Source organism: Silene latifolia, chromosome 7 (genome assembly GCF_048544455.1).
Source record: "Silene latifolia isolate original U9 population chromosome 7, ASM4854445v1, whole genome shotgun sequence".
In the NCBI taxonomy this organism is placed as follows: domain Eukaryota; kingdom Viridiplantae; phylum Streptophyta; class Magnoliopsida; order Caryophyllales; family Caryophyllaceae; genus Silene; species Silene latifolia.
In genome coordinates, this window is record NC_133532.1 from 77,399,580 (window position 1) to 77,404,935 (window position 5,356).

Sequence of the window (5,356 nt, forward strand, 5' to 3'; positions counted from 1 at the left end):
TATCATCAACTTCTTCATTATCAACAACCTCATTGTCACCCGAAACAACCCTAGATGCACTCAGAAATAGGACTTCCTTATCCGCCCAACTAGGCAAAGGACATGATGGGTCAAGTAGTCCTTGCCTAGCTAAGTATAAGAGGGGTGGATATTGAGCTAAGTAAGCATTTTTTCGAACTTCAAAGGCTTGCTTGTGCATTGCTTGCATGAGAAGAGTCAAATAATCATTTCTTGCTTCAACTCCTTCCGGCTTGAACTCTTGATACTCAAAAGGGTAAGGTGGTGTGACAATGGAAGAGGAGGGTATTTCAAGTTCACCCTTTTGTTGTTGGATAATATACTCGGCCTCTTTTGAAAGGGGAAGTAGATAATTGGTCCGGTGGACACTCAATCGACAAATATTTGAAGGCAAAGTGAAAGAACTAGCCTCACTAGTGAGCCATCCATACTTGGTGTCAAGAGGGTTATGGACAACCCACTTGTACTTGTGTATCATAGTATGCAAATCAACGAGATGACCACCTTCTTTCGCCTCATACTTGTTATCTTTGTTGAAGTTAGGATCAAAGTATTTAGCTAGGATAGTGACTAGGCCTCCATTCACAATAACGGTAGTGCCTTTCTTTCCACAATCAATGTTGAGCCATCTATCCACCAATAGCCTTAGAAAGTTGAAAGGCTTGGTGTGTACTCTTCCAATGTTCAAAGCCGACTCAAGGAGAACAAAATCGAGTTTGGTGAAATGGTTGGTGTCTTTTCTTGCATTGATGGTGCTCCCTACGACCTTGTGCCATACTCTTATGCCCGGATGGTGGACTAAAAGAGCACGACTCGCATGAAAGTCTTCAAATTTCCTTCCGGAAATTGCCTCCCAAAGAGGGTCGGGGTCATATTTGCCAACATTCTTAAAATAACTCGGTTCATCACTAAGACCCAAAGCTTTACCCAATTCCTTAAAGGAGATGCGTCTACTAACATTAGCTAGACGAAACTCGACGTTCTCCATAGTCTCAACCTTGTTAACTTTCAAAGAACTCAAAAATTCTAAGGTAAGGGAGGGGTATGTCAATTCTTTTGATTCAAACAATTTCTCCAACCCCATGGCTTTGAAAAAGGCTCTAGTTTGCTCAAGGACACCCAATTTTTCTAAGGTATCTTCACATATAAACTTGGCGGATTGAAATGATTTTCTAGCAAACTTAGCAAAAGTGTCCCTATGGGTTTTGGAAATGAAAGTTACCTCTGGATAGTTTGCAAGTTGATCAATTTCCGGAGTAGTAGATGTTGTTGCACCCATGGGAGGTTGTTGTTGTTGTTGCACTTCCAAGTTTAGGTTTGCTACCACCATAGCCAATGCTTTCTTTGCTTGAAGAGTCTTTTGCCTTTGTGAAAGTGTCTTTGCCTTTGGTGCCTTTGCCTTTGTTTCTCCCTTACTCCTTGCCATTGATGAATTAACCAAGAAAGAGTGAAAAATCTTCAATTTCTAGTGCACCCAAATCGATTTAAAGATGAAAGGCTTTGCCTTTATGAATTCAAAGATCGACTCAAAGGTTGAAGATTTTATGCTTGGTTTTGATTTTTATTGAAAAAGGAGTGATTGATTTGTTATTAAAAGGATGTTTTAATTTGATTTTGGTGAATGTAGTTGAGGAATTTTGTTTTTGTGATGGAGAGGATGAGGGTTTTGAGTAGTGTTATGAATGAAGGAATGAAGAAATGAATGTGGGAGGGGTTTTATAAAGCCCGAAAAATTCGAACTGCAGGGGCAATCCGTGCGGTTTCTGCTTTTTCTGGGTTGGAAAAAAACTCGCCTAAAGACGGGCGTCTTTAAGGGAAGACGCTCGGATTCGCAGACACGGGACGGGCGGATTATACAGAAGACGGGCGAATTTCAGTCCAGGGATTTTTCTTGTTTTCCTCAGCCAAGAAGACGGGCGTCTTCCTTTCAGGACGGGCGACTTTTTGAAGACGAGCGGATTATGATGCAGGACGCCCGGATTCGCTGGCTGTCAAAAATATCAGAAGTTCAGCTCATTTCAGGACGTGCGTCTTCTACCCAACACGCTCGGATTTCTTGAAAACAGGCGGATTCTCCTGAATCCGCTCGGATTCGACCCCTTTGTACCCGGATTCAGTTCCATCCGTGTACAATGCATATCCCTTGCCATTCTTCCATTCTCCTTCATATCTTGTGTTCTTCATTGTGGGGGGGGGGGGGGGCACTACTAAGGCATGGATAGCCTAGACAATTGTCATCCCCACACTAAGCTAAAGCACTACACATTAATTGAAATTATTAATCCCTCCCTCACTTCTCTCAAACATGATATTTATCTTGATCAAAGTATAAAAATCCAAAAATAACAAAAATGCAATACAAGAATTCAAATGCAAGTTAGGGAGTTAGAAATATTTACAAATGGTGGTTTAGGGAGGACTCCACCAAACTCTCATTCTTGATGAGATGTCAAGGGGGCATGTTCAAGGTGTTGTTGATGTTGCTCAACACCTTGAAAAAGTAATCAAAAGCTTGTTCATTGTCATGGTAGAGGTCTTCAATAGACCTTGGCCCTTGTTGTCGGTCTTGATCGATGGCATTACCAATGTAGGGATTAAAAATCCCTTCAAATTCGTCGTCCCAAAGACCACAAACTTCATTAAGTTGATCATTGAAAATCTCTTAATTTGATGGTGACAACTTTCCCATTTCCTTTTCTTGGCCAATGAGGCCATCTTCTTCATTGCTTGATTTTGGTGAGCTTTGCAAGCTCTCCTTGTCACAATTCACTTGCTCTTTGAATGGAGCATCTTCAATTTTCTTCTTCCATTGGAGTTCCGACTTCTTCCTTTCATCCTTCCGACTATAATGATCGATCATAAAACACGGTTCATGTAAACGGGGAGCTCTCATAGTCTTATCAAGATTAAAAGTTATACTCTCATCTCCCACTTCTAGAGTGAGCTCACCATGTTTTACATCAATCACCGCACCCGCGGTGTGTAAGAAGGGTCTTTCAAGAATGATTGGAATGTTGGAGTCTTCCTCCATATCAACAATGACAAAGTCCACCGGGATGAAAAACTTCCCAATTCGCACGGGGACATCTTCCCATATCCCTAATGGTGTCTTCGTCGATCTATCGGCCATTTGGAGTGTGATATTGGTGCATTTAAGCTCTCCCATCCCCAACCTTTTACTTACCGAGTACGGCATAATACTCACACTAGCCCCTAGATCACATAAGGCTTTGTTGATCGTGGTGTCGCCAATGGTACACGGTATTGAAAAGCTTCCCGGATCCTTTAGTTTTGGAGGTGAACTCCCTTGAAGTATTGCACTACTCACCTTAGTGAAGGCGATAGTCTCAAGTTTCCGGATCGACTTCTTCTTTGTGAGGATGTCTTTCACGTATTTCGCATAGGCTGGCACGTGATTGATTAATTCCGTGAAGGGAATTAAGACTTCCAAATTCTTCCCAATTTCCATAAACTTTCCAAGTTGGTCATCAAATTTGGGCTTGGCTTGACGACCTTGAAAAGGAAGTCTAATCACAATGGGCTCCTTCTCCTTGACTTTTTCTTCATTTTTCTTTGAAATTTCTTCTTTTGATGATTCTCCATCTTTGGAGTTTTGCACAATTTCTTCCTTATCACTAGCTTCCACAACTTCATCCTCAACTTGCTTCTTCGGTGCTTCATACCTTGTACCACTTCTCAAGTGAATGGCACTAACCGTTTCATGTCTTGGGGGATTACTTTGAGGTGGTAATTGCCCCTTTTGTCTTTGTGAGCTTGAAGATGCTAGTTGAGTCAATTGTGTTTCCAACATCTTGGTGTGAGCTAGAATGTTGTTGATGGTGGTTTCCTTTGCTTGACTATCTTTTTGCATTTGAGTGAAAAGCTCTTGTTGATTCTTTTGCATTTGGAGGACCGCTTTTTGAACATCAAAACCTTGGTCATTTTGGTGATTGTATGGATTTTGATTTTGGTAACCTTGGTTTTGGTTGTAAAAGGGTCTTTGATTTTGGTTTCTCATGGGAGGTGGAGTGTAAGTTGTTTGAGGATTTTGAACATTTTGGCTTTTGTATGAGAGATTTGGGTGAAACTTTGTGTTTTCATTGTAATAATTGGAATAAGGGGTACCACTCTTGTATGCTTGGAAAGCATTTACTTGTTCATTTGTTCCCCTACATTCACTTTGGTCATGTCCCAAAGTTCCACAATTCTCACATATCCCACTTGGGATTGATGAGGATGCCGTCATGGCATTAACATGATGCTTTGGTGATTTTGAGGGTTCCTCAAGTTTAGCCATAGCTTGTTCAAACTTCAAATTGATTGTGTCAATGTGAGCACTAAGTTGAGCACCCAATTGAGTAACGGAGTCCACTTCATGCCTTACTCCTCTAGTAGCCTTGCGAGGTCTACTATATTGTGAGTTATGGACCGCCATTTCCTCAATCTTGTTCCATGTTTGATTGTCATCAACTTCGGTGAACATTCCATTTGATCCCATGTTGAGAATGTTCCTTGAATCTTCATATAAACCGTTCCAAAATTATTGTACCAAGAACCATTCGCTAAGTCCATGGTGAGGACATGAGCGACAAATTCCCTTAAACCGCTTCCAAGCTTCATACAAAGATTCTTCATCCCTTTGCTTAAAAACCGTAATTTGAGCTCTTAGCATGTTAGTCTTTTCCGGTGGGTAGAACTTTTTGTAGAAAGCTAGAGCCAACTTCTTCCAAGAATCTATTCCGAGAGTGGCCTTGTCAAGGCCCTTCAACCATTGTTTCACGGTGCCGATTAGAGAAAAAGGAAATAAGATCCATCGAATTTGGTCTTGAGTCACACCGGTTTGAGAAATCGCATCACAATAGTCACAAAAGGTTTCCATATGAGAATGAGGGTCTTCACTAGGCATCCCCCCAAATTGGCTCCTTTCGACTAATTGGATAAAGGCGGATTTGGCAATAAAATTTCCGGTTAGATGTTGTGGTGTGGGAGTACCATTGGGTAGGTTCTCCTCGGTGGGTACGGAATGCGATGAAAATTTGGGCATTGTAGGTTGATTTTGTGGGGTATTTTGTAATGGGTTCTCCTCACCTTCTCTTGCAAAAGAGTTGATGAACTCAATAGTTGGTTGAACAACCTCACTAATACCTCTCAAATTCCTCCTAGCAAATCTCCTATTGTTTGTCAAGGTTCTTTCAATTTCACGGTCAAAAGGTAACAAATCACCTTGTGACCTTCTAGACATGCAAAATATCAAACAACTCGAAAATAATTAGAACAAACCTTGAGGATTTTTACTTCCCCAAGGCGAATAAAGACACAACTAATAACAATAAAAGAA

The 5,356-nt window shown here is 41.1% G+C and overlaps 1 non-coding gene across 1 annotated transcript; it reads left to right on the forward strand.

Moving 5' to 3' along the window:
* The first annotated feature begins 4,583 nt into the window (after positions 1–4,583).
* Positions 4,584–4,690, forward strand: LOC141593734 (small nucleolar RNA R71). Its single transcript, XR_012521802.1, has one exon. It is a non-coding gene; the product is annotated as a small nucleolar RNA R71 (small nucleolar RNA).
* Positions 4,691–5,356: the final 666 nt, after the last annotated feature.